The following is a 15,678-nucleotide window of genomic DNA, read 5'->3' as shown; positions in this document are numbered from 1 at the left end:
CCTTTACAGCGGTTGGGTTTTTTTTGGTTAGAGGAGGGGGTAGGGAGGGAAACACTGAAGAAGTGTTTCAGGTTTAAGTTCCCTTGACAACAGCTCCTCCACAAACCACCTTCAAGTTAGAGTGACCGCACTGGACGTATGCAAATCTTCCCCACAACAGCCAATCAGCAGATCCGCTCTACTGCTCTCTGCTGGATGCTTGTCTTCACTTGAACAGCTAGGGTCTCTTGCACAGGTACACCTTCAAGTTAGAGTGACTGCACCGGACGTATGCAAATTGTCCCCGCAACAGCCAATCAGCAGCTCTGCTCTACTGCCCTCTGCTGGATGCTTGTCTTCACTTGAACAGCTAGGGTCTCTTGCACAGGTACACCTTCAAGTTAGAGTGACCGCACCAGCCAATCAGCAGCTCCGCTCTACTGCCCTCTGCTGGATAACTTTGTGGAACATCAGCAACTCAGTTGAGACAGTTTATCTGGATGAAGTGGCAGTGGTTCCCCCTTCTCTGGCGCAGGCCGACCTCGCTGATGGTCACTACCCTCTCCTCCACAATCCCGCAATCTTCAGGGCACATTCCTCATAGGGGGTGAGGACTTGGATGTCTGGGATTCCTCACCTCCTCTTCATCCTTTTCCTCTTAATATGGGCTATCTTCTCCTGCGGGCACAAAGAAAGGACATTGTGAGCCGCAAGCTTGATGGGTCGGTGGCAGTGGGGTGGGAGGTGGCGGGGGGGGGGGGGGGGGGGGGGGGGGGTTGGTGCATAGCAGGTGGCTTGTGTGGATACCACAGTTGGATATAGAAGATTGGATAGGATTGGATTTTGTTTATTATTACGTGTCCCAAGGTACAGTGAAAAGTATTTTTCTGCGAGCATCTCAACAGATCATTAAGTACATGAAAAGCAAAGGAATTAAAAGAAAATACATAATAGGGCAACACAAGGTACACATTGTAATTACATAACACCAACATCGGGTGAAGTATACAGGGGTGTAGTGTTAATGAGGTCAGTCCATAAGAGGGTTGTTTAGGAGTCTGGTAACAGCGGGGAAGAAGCTGTTTTTGAGTCTGTTCGTGCGTGTTCTCAGACTTCTGTATCTCCTGCCCGATGGAAGAAGTTGGAAAAGTGAGTAATCGGATGGGAGGGGTCTTTGATTATGCTGCCCGCTTTCCCCAGGCAGCGGGAGGTGTAGATGGAGTCAATGGATGGGAGGCAGTTTCGTGTGATGGACTGGGCGGTGTTCACGACTCTCTGAAGTTTCTGAAGAGGGGTTGTGACGGTGAGTGCCAGGGGATTCTGAGGAACAAGTTTGGAGATCAGGCATAGAGGGGGTGCAAGGTGTCAGTCAATTGAGTGGTGCAGGGGTAGGGAGGGGGTTGTTGGGAAATTGAAGGGTAGCAGGCGGGCCTGATGCCAGCCGAGAGGTGATAACTTACCCTTGCAGCTCACAAGAGATCGAAGAGATGGTTCATCTTCTTTCTATATTGGACGGCGGTCCTCCTGGTCTTGCTGCCCAGAATCATTGCAGCTTTCACTGCCTCCCAGGCAGCTTTGCTGACTGCGCTTCTGGTCCTCCAACCCCCTCAGGGGATCAGAGTGCTCCGCCTCTCACCCATGGTGTCGAGAAGTGAGGCCAGTTCAGTATCCCCAAAGTGAGGAGCAGGTTTCCACCCTGCCATCCTCATGTCCTGACTGGGCGTGAGTGCTGAGGGAGCATTTAAATGCAGCTCCCTCTTGTTAGCAGCTGAGGCACGAGTCAGGTGAATCAGACAGCGAGGAAGTCAGGCATGGTGAGATTTATGTGGGGGGCTCTTGTTTTGCACTCAATGCAGGTGAATAGAGGTCGCAAAGTCGCCATTGCAGCTGCTGCAAAACACCCCGGTAAACCCACGCAAAATGACGCTGAGTCATTTTTTGAGTGGATCGCGCCCAGAACAGGCAGGCGGTGAGACATTGTTTCAGCGTCTGAGTAATTTGTGGTGCAGATTTTTATTTCCTAAAAGCTGTTGCAGAAAGTAAGAGCGAGATTATTAATGTGCATGACTAATCGGACTGAGCTCTCCAGGGGCTGTTACTGGCCTCGATGATCCCTTCCCGAAAGAGTCGCTGGATATTGGACTTGATAAAAGTCCTGTACTGGATACTGTACCGCCTGCTCCTGGTGGCGATGGGTTTACAGTCGGCGGTGAGATTCACAAATAGCGGGGGAGGGTCGACCTTCAGGGTCGCAGGGCTACATACGGTGAGGGGGGGTAGGGGCCCGCCGAACTTTAGGGTCAGGCTCCTGAGGTTGCACAGGCAGGGCGTTTCGTGCCCATTGACCCGGACGGTCATCATGGAGTTCTGAGGTGCTTTGGGGGTGACTTGTCAAGGGTGATTGCGCCGAGTTGCGGGTAGCCGGCGTGGTCGGAGGTGGTGGGGTGGTCCCAAGATGGCTGCCCCCGTCGGCCGCACCTGTCGGGCGGCGTTGAAGATGGCTGCCCCCACGGAAAACACGAGGCGGGTGACGCGTCGAAGGGGGCAGAGCTGGCAGGCACGCCGCCACGCTGCGGGGTCTGCGGGCCTGTGAGTCTGAGAGTCGGGCCTGTGATTTGGAGGACTTGGACCTGGTCAGGCAAACTTTGGCAAAGTGTCCTTTCTTGCCGCAGTCGCTACATTTCGCGTTCCGAGCCGGGCAACGCTGCCTAGGGTGCTGGCTCTGGCCGCAAAAGTAGCAGGGCAGCCCCCCGTGATGGGGGGGGCACAGGCCTGGGGTCGCGTGGTCGGACGGGAAAGCGTTGAGGCTCTGGAACGCTACTTCTAGGGAGGTGGCTAGTTTTACCGTCTCTTCTAGGTTGAGGGCGCTCTTCTCGAGCAGGCGCTGTCTGACGTAGTTGGACTGGACTCCAGCCACGTAGCCATCCCGGATGGCGAGTTCCATGTGTTGGGAGGCCGTGACGGCCTTATAGTGGCAGCTTCGCGCGAGGACTTTGAGGTTGCGTAGGTACCCCTCCAGCGATTCCACGGGGCGTTGGCGGCGAGTGGTGAGGAGATGCCGCTCAAACACTTCATTCACCGGCCTCACATATTGGCACGTCAGCATCGTGAGTGCGTCTGCGTACGTGGTCGCTTCCTCGAGTTGCATGGAGATTCGATGGCTCACCCGGGCGTGGAGGAGGCTCAGCTTCTGTTCATCGGTGACGGAGGGCGAGGAGGAGGCGGCGAGGTAGGCCTCAAAACATCGGAGCCAGTGTGAAAAAATCCCTTTGGCTTCCCTGTGGGTCGAGTTCCAGTCGGTCAGGTTTGAGGGCTGCTTCCATCACGATGTTGTAGTTGATTAAATTGATGCGACCATCAATTCACACGAGTCAGAGAGTTGAAGTGAACAGTGGCTATAATCAACTAGAACAGTGCCTGCCTGCGACTGCTCTGCACTGAGAGCCGCCTGTAGGACAGTTGCTCTATATACCTCCCCTCAAGGGGGCAGAGCCAGGGGCGGAGCCCACAAGGGCACCAACATGATATAAGTGGTGTAATACAATACAATGGTCCATAGGTGGAGCCCTCATGGGCAACAGCTTAGTACAATTTAATACAGTGGTGAATGGTTACCATAATATATTCACCACAGAGAGTAGAGTCAGGAGGTGGAGAGGGCCCCAGACAAATGACCCATGGTTTGACAATGACCCCCTACGAACCCTCCTCCAGGCTGTGAGTGATAGGCGGGAGGTCTTCATGCTAGCTGCCAGAAAGAGGAGAGCTCCCAACCAGCAAAGAGCAGCCTGAATAGAGGTCACAACGGAGACCAGCAGCCTTGCGATCATCCAGTGAACATGGCTCCAGCGCTGCAAACGGCTCAATGACCTTCTGAGATCTGCAAGGGTGACTGTACCACCATTCTGGTGACTGACATATATCTGGAGGAGTTTGTGCAGTGCCCATGTCTGCAAGGTGGCATGATGCACGCATACCATTCTGCAAAGCAATGGACACTAGGAAGTGGGCTGGGACTGCTACACTTGGTGGCTGGAAAAGAGCAAAGCACACAGCGTGCTGCCGAGAAGCTACACTTTTGAAGGGATTGTAGTAGTACAGCATCAATTTCACCCTTTATTTGCAGAAGAGGTCAGACAATGCCTGAGAAAGGAGCAGGACTAGGACAGCATGGTGGCACAGTGGTTAGCACTGCTGCCTCACGGCGCCGAGGTCCCAGGTTCGATTCCGGCTCAGGGTCACTGTGGAGTTTGCACATTCTCCCCGTGTTTGCGTGAGTTTCACCCCACAACCCAAAGATGTGCTGGTTAGGTGGATTGGCCACGCTAAATTGCCCCTTAATTGGAAAAAATGAATTGGGTACTCTAAATTTATAAAACAAAGGAGAAAGGACCCAGGACTTGAGGTCGTGTCCCCAAGCTCACCATTTTGACCGGCACCGAGGAGGAGTTCCTGTAGTTGGCTTCCAAATAATGGAGCAATACCAAAGATCGAATAAGAACAGGAGGAAGACCTTGAGATGGTGGAAATCCAAGGGTAATTTTTCATAATTCCATCAAACACTACTCAAGAGACGAGGGAATGGGAGCACATAGCTTCCTCCGCTGATGGTGATTGTCATGGAAGACCAACCCAGCAAGTCATTGATGTGACACTGGCTATGCATTCTGACCTGCACTCTGGCCTCAGGACCAGGGTGGGAGGGGGCTGAGGAGCCTGGACTTACATCCAGTTCTTGGTCCCTCTCAGGAAATCAGAGAGGCCCAAATGGACCTCAAGGTGGTGGAGGAGCAGCGGCCTATGGGGCTGGCGGGGTATCTCTCAGGATGCTCCTGATGATCACAGCCTCTCCTTCATAGCTCTGCCATTGGCATCAATGTCTCAGGGTGCTGCAATGAATACTGAGCCCCCTGCCACTGTGCAGGAGACTGCCACCGTAACTTGGCCCTTGCGGCCTCAGGCGATCAGAAGACGGGCTGCCAGAGTCATCCCAGGCAAGGGGGCATTATGGTCTGCAGCCTGTCTCCACAACAGCCGAGGGGGTAGCACCACACCGTAGCACCTGAAAAAAATCAAGAAAACATAACCTTAGTCGCACTTGAGTGCATATGGATTCCATTCTTATTCATGAAATTTGAGCATTGATATGAGTTATTGATTATATAAATGGTTGTTATTTTCCAATTAATAACAGGCTGCATTTGTTCTTTATGTCTCTGTGAAAGTATGGATATGGACTCACTTGATGTACCTATTTGGTTTTGTGCTTGCGTGCGTCTTTCCAAATGACATTATTTGGCTGAATAACATTGCCCAGGCGTGGCACAGGTGACCAATCGGAGAAGCTGCCGATGGCCATGAACGTGATATTGATTAGGAGAAACGCAGCTCATGGTATCTCCCATTGATCAGAGCTTCTGTGTCTCTTGAACATCCAGACCATCCCATGCTGTGGACTGGTTTAGCCAGTTGCCCACTGTGGTTCACCCTCCACTTCCTGACTCCTCATTGGAAGGCTGGCCTGTCTCCCTCAATTCCTCCTCAGGCAGGGTTCCGCTTCTTTGGAGAGCCAGGCTGTGCAGTGCACGGCAGCCCACTGCAATGAGGGAAACTCTGGCTGGTGCTTATTGGTGTGATCCACCTGGAGTCCCACCTTGCATTGACCGATGGTGTGCGCAGTGATGGACCTGATGGTTGCATGACTTTCATTGTAATAACATTCAGGCTAAATCTTTCATACTGGAGTCATCAACCATTTATTCAGGGTGTAACCTTTGTCTCAGTGAAGCCATCAATCCAAAGTGTCCAGGCCTGTAAACATTCCTGGCAACTAGGAGTGTCTGACCATGTAAAGTTGTGACTGCTTCCTGGGTTGAAGTTGATGAAAGCCCCTGGCTGCCCTTCTGGCTACATTGTCAATGTTCCTCTGTACCCTTAGGACACCAGCCATGGTTGAAAACATCTCTGGCTCTTTCCACCTGACTGCTGTTATCTGATTGTGAAGGAAATGTATTGATGGACACACATAAACCTGGCATCAGTGAAGATGTTTCTGCAGTGATATGCTGTAGGCTGGGTGATCCCACTCTGGCATCCATGGGTGACCTGGAATGAGCCAGAGGCGAAGACGTTCATGGTGATAGAGTGTGGAATAAGGATGTGACAGTCTCTAGTGAAAGGTGATGCCTCCAGAGACACTGTCGCTCCATCAACTACAGGTTGATTCAGACCGTTAACCTCAGTTGGCTAGGTGTGGCCTTCACCTACGTCTACGTGCCTGCTGCATACTCCCCCCCACAGACACTCACTCCTCACCCGCTTGTCCATCTTCCTGAAATTCATACTGCTCCTGCCCCATGGCAACTGGCCCCCTCCTTCTCTAGCTCCTCCTCACTGGAGGAGGTGCCTCCCACAGAAAGTACAAATGGTGCAGTGCTCAAAGATACGCATAGCACCAACTGTTTAGACCATTCCCTGAGGAATTGCCGTTAATCTGTTCAGAGGTGTAGGAACAGCAAGGCTTCCTCAAATAAATAACTCTTGGCAACCTTTTCTGATAATGTCAGGCATGGACTCGCCTCCAGCCTTTGTACCTGCCCTTTTATTAATTACTGAAAAAAGAATGATTCCCACCAGCCTCGTTTCTCATGCATCAACCTTATTGTAATGTGGGCAATGTTTTATGGTAGTCAATTGCGCCATTATGTACCTTAATTGGGGCTAAGAACTAATTACAAAATGGTGGGTGGGCTGATGATTTCAGAGCTGCATTATTGCAGAACGATGGAATGATGTTGGGTTCGTGCGTCATAATACTGGATTTAACACTTCTGCAGTCCCCCTTTTGTCTAGTATTCCATGAAGGTATCACAGTGGCATTCTTGCCTCTGAGTCTGAAGGGAGTAGGTTCAAGATGTGAGTACATATGCTGACATTTCTGTGCAGTAAAGGGAGTGAGGCATACTCAATGGTATTGTCTTTTGATGAGATATCAAATCAATGTCCTGTCTTTTTGCTCCGGAAATTGTACACAATCCCACGGCACTTTTGAAGAAGGGTTTGGGAGTTTTTCTAATGGCTTTGTCAAAAATAATCCCTTGACACAAACCACTAAAACAGTTTAACTGCTCATTTATCTGTCCCATTTTAAGAACATGCTGTGCAGAAATTGATGGCAGCATAGAAACAACAGCAGGGTGCCAATTACAGACTTCTCCCTTCAGCCCCATGACAGATAAAAATGACGTTTTCTAAAATGAAAGGATCTGCTGAAAACTGAAACAGGCAACAAGCCATTTGGTACCGATCAGATCAGGAAGTTAGGCCTTTCAATATGAGTACTTCAGGCAAAAGCAAACAAAGTACAGATGTTGAAAATCGGAACAAAAGTACAAAATGATGAAAACAGTAGCAGGGGGCAGGGATAATGCCGGCTTCTGGGTGCCCTTTTAATATGATGCCTGGCCCTCCATTAGGTAACAGTGGTGATGGCAACTCCCTGCCAGCCCTGCCATGAGAAGTTCTGCGCTGATGCATATTTACTGAAGTTGAACAGCGCAACATTGCGTGTGGTCCACCGTCCTGCCCCAGTGGAAGTAATCCAACGTCCATACCCACCACCGAAAATAGACTCCAGAGTGGACGATTCCAGTTGTTTTCTCGGCTGGCTGGGATTCTAAAACACAGGCACAGACTCAAGGGACGCGATCTAACTAAAAAAGAGTCTGTTCTGGGAGGGATTAGCGCGGTTGCTCCTGGCGTCATTCGCGCCGGGAACAACTCTGCTATCTAATGGCACTTTGTTTGTTTTTAGTGCCCCCGCGGGTGGGAACGCCTCCCCCCCCCCGACCTCTTGACCCCGCAACACAACCCCCGGACCACCCCAATGCCCCAACATGCCTAAAATAGAGTCATCGGGCCCCCGTGCGCCCACCACACAGTGGCAGTACACCTCCGGGCCCGAACCCGCTGTGGGAAAAATGCCAGCCTGGTACCTTGGCAATGTTCAAGCCTGGCAGTGCCACTTGGGCACCATGGCAGTTCCAGGCTGGCACACAGATAGCACTGGCAGGATGTCCAGGGGGCACTGCTAGGGTGCCAGGCTGGCAGTGCCAAGGTACCTGGATGGCATCACCAGTGTTAGGGTGCACCCTGCCTGGAGGCTGACCACTCAGGGGCTTATTATCACCTGGGAGACCCCCAGAGGGACCATTCCGCCTGGTCCCCATTTGTGGGGATGAGTATTGAATGGCACCCGGCTGGGGTCTCCTCAGCAAGGCAGGTAGATGCCAGGTGGCCTTTCGATCTGGCGCGAGCACAGCTAAGTGGGTTCTTAAACCCACTTAGCCATGCGAGACTGGGTCCCAACTATTGTGCGCAGAACCAGTGGCGGGATTCTCCCCTACCCGGCGGGGCGGGGGGGGTTCCGGCGTGATGGAGTGGCGGGAACCACTCTGGCGTCGGGCCGCCCAAAAGGTGCGGAGAGGGGCCAAGCCCTCACCTTGAGGGGCTAGGCCCGCGCCGGAGTGGTTTCCGCTCTGCCGGCTGGCGCCGAAAGATCTACGCCGGGCAATGCATGCGTGGGAATGTCAGCGGCCGCTCACGGCATCCCCGTGCATGCGCAGGGGAGGGGGTCTCTTCCGCCTCCGCCACAGTGGAGACCATGGTGGAGGCGGAAGGAAAAGAGTGCCCCCACGACACAGGCCCGCCCGCGGATCGGTTGACCCCGATTGCGGGCCAGGCCACCGTAGGGGCATCCCCCGGGGCCAGATCGCCCCGCGCCCCCCCCCCCCCCAGGACCCCGGAGCCTGCCCGCGCCCCCTTGTCCTGCCGGTAAGGTAGGTGGCTTAATCCACGCCTGTGGGCGAGGGTTGGCAGCGGCGGGACTTCGGTCCATCCCGGGCCTGAGAGTCGCCGGGGGTGGGCCCGCCGACCGGCGCGGCGCGATTCCCGCCCCCGCCGAATCTCTGGTGGCAGAGAATTCGGGACACGGCGGGATTCACGCCAGCCCCCGGCGATTCTCCGACCCGGTGGGGGGTCGGAAAATCACGTCCCAGATCACAACATCTTGCGAGATCTGGTTAGATTACACGAGGCATAATGGCCATCGGGAATTCCTAGGAACGCCTCTCCCGGGATCTACCGACCATATCGTGCCCCAGTTCCGGTAGGATGCGACAGGTAGATCAGCCCTTAGACACTTTTTCAGCAGTGGGGAGCTGAGCTCACCGGTGAGACCGATTCCTGAAAGATCGGGCCACCATTTTGAAAGGATGTCCCTATTTCCAACTGAACGTGAGGGTCCCCCACATCCTCCACCCATGGGCAATGTCACCCCTCCCGCAAACATGGGCATTACACCATACCCGACCAAGTGAGAATCCCCACTATGGGGTCACTATAGGCCTCCCCATCCCCCCCTTTGCCCCTCCCTGTTTCAAGACCCCCACTCTTAACCCCCAACCTTAGGAGGCCTCTTTATACCTGCTCTTCAACCTCCCCCTTCATACTCCCCTCATCCCCCGTACATGGCCCACCTCAGGCACTGGCACCTGGCAGTGCCGCCCTGGAACCCACGCACCATGGAACTGCCACCCTGGCAGTTCCCCTATCAGCTTGGCAGTGCCAAGGTGCCCATTTGCCAGAGGGTGAGCCAAGATGCCACCCTTCCATGTCCCTGTCCACCCTGGGGTCTCAAATCACCTGGGAGACCTCCCCCCCCCCCCAGGTGTGTGGACCAGTGCTAAATGGCGCCGATGTGATCTCTCGCTGAGCTTGTGCTTACATCTCGCGAATGAGATGCAGGTTGCCCTTAATTGGTGTCAAATGGTGTCTCGCCACGTCTGGGCGTGATCCAGAACCCACCAATGAGAGCGGGCCGTTTAGATCATGAACTGATCCGCGCCTGGCGTGGATCTTGATTTCTGCCTCTCCTTCATTTTAAGTGACGTGCACGAATTTGCGCAGGGCGCAACGCAGCCATTAAATCGCACCAACAACCCGTGATCTTTGCTTTTATTGTTAACTCTAATTTGGCCAAATCCATTCTCCCCTGCAGTGTGTGCTCCAGAAGTACTTTTTGTACTTCACCCGGATTGGATTTAGAGTAATAAAACTAACTCCTCACTTTGGGAAACTCAAGAAAACTGTCTGACTAGTTCTTGTACGGCATGCAAACATTCAGTACACACTGACTTGCCAAGTAAAATCTCTTTTAAACTGTGGTATTATAGGTATTACGGTACCTGAGAGGCTAAAGTACCATTGGTAGAACCTGTATGCTTGCTATTGGCTAGAGTGTATAATAGCTCCGCCCTTATAGGCGGGGTATAAGAACCCGTGCCGCCCCAGCAGCCCTCATTCTGTACCTGAGCTGCTGGGGGAAACATCTAGCTTATTAAAGCCTTCAGTTGAACTACAACCTCGCTTTAGTGGTCATTGATCGTGCATCAATTTAATAAGCTAGATTTTAAGAAGAAAGGATGGAGCTCCGAATCAAGCCGGAGTGTCTGCAACTTAGTCCCCACGCGGCGAACTCAGCGGCAATCTTTAAGCACTGGCTGGCGTGCTTTAAAGGGTATCTCGAGACTGCCGAAAACGCACCCACGGGAGAGCAGAAACTGCACGTCCTGCACTCAAGGGTGAGCCCGGAGATTTACACCCTCATCGAGGAAGCGGAAGACTCCGATGCAGCAATCGAGCTGCTAAAAGGACACTATATTCGCCCGGTAAACCAGGTCTACGCCCGGCACCTGCTTGCAACAAGACGGCAAACCCCTGGGGAATCATTGGAGGAATTCTACTGCGCACTCCTGGTGCTGGGAAGAAGCTGCGACTGCCCACATGTTTCGGTGAGCGAACACACGGAGCTCTTAGTCCGGGACGCTTTCGTGGCAGGTATGCTTTCATCACAAATCCGCCATCGCCTGTTAGAGAAAGACACCCTGGGTCTCAGGGAGGCACGGGCCCTTGCAGGCTCCCTGGACATGACCTCCAGGAACGCCCGCACCTACGTTCCCGACCGCGCGGCAGCCCCCAGGGCAGCGTGGAACCCCGCAGCAGCCGACCCCGAGACTTCCCCCGTTCCCCCGCAGGCCTGCGCTGCAAGGCGGCCTGGCAAGCCCGAGGGCTCCCGCTGCTACTTTTGCGGGCAGGCCAAGCACCCCCGCCAGCGCTGCCCGGCCCGCGCATCCACCTGCAGGGGATGCGGCAAAAAGGGCCATTTCATGGGGGTATGTCAGGCCCGAGCGGTGGCCGTGGTCTCCAGCGGCGAATCCGGTCCACCACCACATACGTCTCCATGGGTACCATGTGGCCAGCGGTCACCGCCACCCCCATATCCCAGGGCCACGTGCGGACCCGGGGGCGCCGCCATCTTGTTCCACGGTTGAGGGATGGGCGGCACCATTTTGTGCACACCCGGCCATGTGCGACCTATGGGAGACGTCATCTTGGATGAACCCCCAGGACCCCAGCTCGGCTGACCACACACTGCCTGAACAGAATGCCTAACGACTGCGATTGGCCTCGGTGACTCTGGGTCAATCTCGACCTCGAACACTCTCAACCGCTACGACGACCATTTTCATTAACGGGCATGAGACGTCCTGCTTAATTGACTCTGGGAGCACGGAGAGCTTCTTACACCCTGACACGGTAAGGCGCTGTTCCCTCCTCATCCACCCTGTTAATCAAAATATCTTCCTGGCCTCCGGTTCCCACTCAGTGGAGATAAAGGGGTTTTGTGTAGCAAACCTCACAGTCCAGGGAAGGGAGTTCAAAAATTTCCGTCTCTACGTCCTTCCCCACCTCTGCGCGGCTACACTCCTGGGTTTAGACTTCCGGTGTAACCTTCAAAGTCTGACCTTCCAATTCGGCGGCCCTATACCCCCCTTACTGTCTGCGGCCTCGCATTAAGGTCGACCCGCCTTCCCTGTTTGCGAACCTCACCCCGGATTGCAAACCTGTTGCCACCAGGAGCAGACGCTACAGTGCCCAGGACCGGATCTTTATTAGGTCAGAGGTCCAAAGGCTACTGAGGGAAGGGGTCACTGAAGCCAGTAACAGCCCCTGGAGAGCTCAAGTAGTGGCGGTAAAGACCGGGGAGAAGCATAGGATGGTCATCGACTACAGTCAGACCATCAACAGGTTTACGCAGCTGAACGCGTACCCTTTCCCCCGCATATCCGACCTGGTAAACAGGATCGCGCATTATAAGGTCTTCTCCACGGTGGATCTCATGTCCGCTCCCCATCCGCACTAGTGACCACAAATACACTGCCTTCGAGGCAGATGGGCGGCTCTATCACTTCTTAAGGGTTCCCTTTGGTGTCACTAACTGGGTCTCGGTTTTCCAGCGCGAGATGGACCGAATGGTTGACCGTACGGTTTACGGGCAACATTCCCGTATCTCGATAATGTCACCACCTGCGGCCACGACCAACAGGACCACGACACCAACCTCCGAAAAGTCCTCCAGATCACTAAAATCCTTAACCTAATATACAACAAGGATAAATGCGTGTTTAGCACCGACCGGCTAGCCTTTCTCGGCTATGTAGTGCGAAATGGAGTTATAGGCCCCGACCCTGAACGTATGCGCCCCCTTATGCAGTTCCCCCTCCCTCACTGCTCCAAGGCCCTGAAACGCTGCCTGGGTTTTTTAGCTACTACGCCCAGTGGGTCCCCAATTATGCGGACAAGGCCCGTCCCCTGATCCAATCCACAGTTTTTCCCCTGTCAATAGAGGCCGCCAGGCCGTCAGCCGCATCAAAGCGGACATTGCAAAGGCCACGATGCACGCCATCGACGAGTCCCTCCCCTTCCAGGTCGAGAACGATGCGTCCAAAGTAGCTCTGGCGGCCACCCTCAACCAAGCGGGCAGACCCGTGGTCTCCTTCTCCCGTACCCTCCATGCTTCCGAAATCCGCCACTCCTCAGTCGAAAAGGAGGCCCAGGCCATAGTAGAAGCTGTGCGACATTGGAGGCATTACCTGGCCGGCAGGAGATTCACTCTCCTCACGGACCAACGGTCGGTGGCTTTCATGTTCGATAATGCACAGAGGGGCAAGATAAAAAACGACAAGATGTTGTGGTGGAGGATCGAACTCTCCACCTACAACTACGAGATCTTGTATCGTCCCGGGAAGCTAAATGAGCCTCCTGACGCCCTGTCCTGCGGCACATGTGCCACCGCACAAGTGGACCGCCTCTAAGCCCTCCACGAGGACCTCTGCCACCCGGGGGTCACTCGCTTTTGCCATTTCGTCAAGACCCGCAACCTGCCCTACTCCGTCGAGAAGGTCAAGACAGCCACTAGGGACTGCCAAATCTTTGCGGAGTGCAAACCGCACTTCTCCGACCAGAGAGAGTGCACCTGATAAAGGCTTCCCGTCCCTTTGAACGCGTCAGCATAGACTTCCAAGGCCCCCTCCCCTCCACCGACCGCAACTTGTATTTCCCGAACGTGATTGACGAGTACTCCCGGTTCCCATTCGCCATCCCCAGCCCCAACATCACCGCCTCCACCGTCATCAAGGCCCTCCATAGCATCTTTGCACTGTTCGGGTTCCCCGCTTGCATACACAACGATAGGGGGTCCTCCTTTATGAGCGACGAACTGCGTCAATTCCTGCTCAGCAAGGGCATCGCCTCGAGCAGGACGACCAGTTACAACTTCCGGGGTAACGGACAGGTAGAGAGGGAGAATGGAACTGTCTGGAAGGTCGTCATACTGGCCCTATGGTCCAGGAACCTCCCAGTCTCCCGCTGGCAAGAAGTCCTCCCGGATGCCCTCCACTCCATCCGGTCACTACTTTGTACAACCACCAATCAGACACCTCACGAACGTCTCCTTGTCTTCCCTAGGAAGTCCTCCTCTGGGACCTCGCTCCCGGCCTGGCTGGCAGCACCCGGACCCATCCTGCTCCGAAAATACATGCGGGCGCACAAGTCGGACCCGTTGGTCGAGAGGGTCCATCTGCTCCATGCTAACCCCCAGTATACCTACGTGGTGTACCCCGACGGCTGACAAGATACGGTCTCCCTACGGGACCTGGCGCCCGCCGGAACTCCACACACATTCCAGCCACCAGTCCCACCCTGCCCTCCACCGCAGCACCTTACAGGAGGATCGGTCCTTCCGCCGCCCCTGTCTAGGCCCCCCCACCCACCGACGCCCCCCGCAGGCACTCCCTTCCCAGGTCTGCCGTTTTCCCCACCAGCGCCGTCTCGGGGTGATGAAGCTGCCATGGAGATCGCAGCCACGCTCCCGGAGTCACAGACGCCCGAGCCTCCACCGGAGTCACCACCGAGGCTCAGACGATCACAGAGGACGACCAGGGCCCCCGATCGACTGATTGCTTCATTTTAACTGTAATCTGTAAATATAAACCACCAAATGTACATAGCTACAAGGCTTGGAAATAGTTACTAAACACTGTACGGAGGTATTACGGTACCTCCATAACTAATTATACCATGTTGTTATGTTTTGTAGTTTCTGGCCATCACCCCCGCCGGACTTTTTTTTAACAGGGGGTGAATGTTGTATTATAGGTATTACGGTACCTGAGAGGCTAAAGTACCATTGGTAGAACCTGTATGCTTGCTATTGGCTAGAGTGCATAATAGCTCCGCCCAGATAGGCGGGTTATTAGAACCCGTCACGCCCCAGCAGCCTTCATTCTGTACCTGAGCTGCTGGGGGAAACATCTAGCTTATTAAAGCCTTCAGTTGGACTACAACCTCGCTTTAGTGGTCATTGATCGTGCATCATAAACAAAACATCCTGTTGCGGTCAAATGATCAATGGTGCCGAGGTAGAGATAATTGACAGCTTCAAATTCCTAGCTGTGAACATCACCCATAATCTGTCCTGGTCCACTCACGTCGATGCTATGACCAAGAAAGCACAACAGTGCCTATACTTCCTCAGGAAATTAAGGAAATTTGGCATGTCCGCATTAACTCTACCCAATTTTTATAGATGTAACATAAAAAGCATCCTATCTGGCTGCATCACAGCCTGGTATGGCAACGGCTCGGCCCAAGAGCGTAAGAAACTACAGAGAGTTGTGAACACAGCCCAGTCCATCACGCGAGCTTGCCTCCCAGCCATGGACTCTGTCTACATTTCCCGCTGCCTTGGAAATGCGGGCAGCATAATCAAAGACCCATCCCACCTGGGTTATTCTCTCTTCCAACCTCTTCCAATGGGCAGGAGATACGCATCATCAATAGATTCAAAAACAGCTTCTTCGCGCTGTTATCAGACTCCTGAATGGCCCTCCTATGGACTGAACTGATCTCTCTACGCATCTTCTCTATGTTAGACGTTTTAGGTGCTGTGATATGAAGAGTCTAAAGTTCTTGTTCCTTTTCACCAAACACCATTTATTTCACTTCCACAGCCTCTGCACAAAACTCTAAACAACACACCACCTGACAGAGGCCACCTGAAGCCCCTTTACATATCAGTGTCAATTAATGGATACTTAACATAAATGAGACAACTAATTGCAATGTCTCTTAACCCATTACTTAACACTCTACAGTTGTAGCAATATCTTCCATATGCTGCACCCGATGTCTATGTTTATGTATTTACATTGTGTATTTATAGTATGTTCTATGCATTCATGTATGGAGCGATCTGCCGGGACTGTACACAAAACAATACTTTTCACTGTACCTCAGTAC

The sequence above is a fragment of the Scyliorhinus torazame genome, chromosome 3, assembly GCF_047496885.1.
Source record: "Scyliorhinus torazame isolate Kashiwa2021f chromosome 3, sScyTor2.1, whole genome shotgun sequence".
NCBI lineage: Eukaryota > Metazoa > Chordata > Chondrichthyes > Carcharhiniformes > Scyliorhinidae > Scyliorhinus > Scyliorhinus torazame.
Note: the sequence above shows the minus strand (reverse complement) of the source record.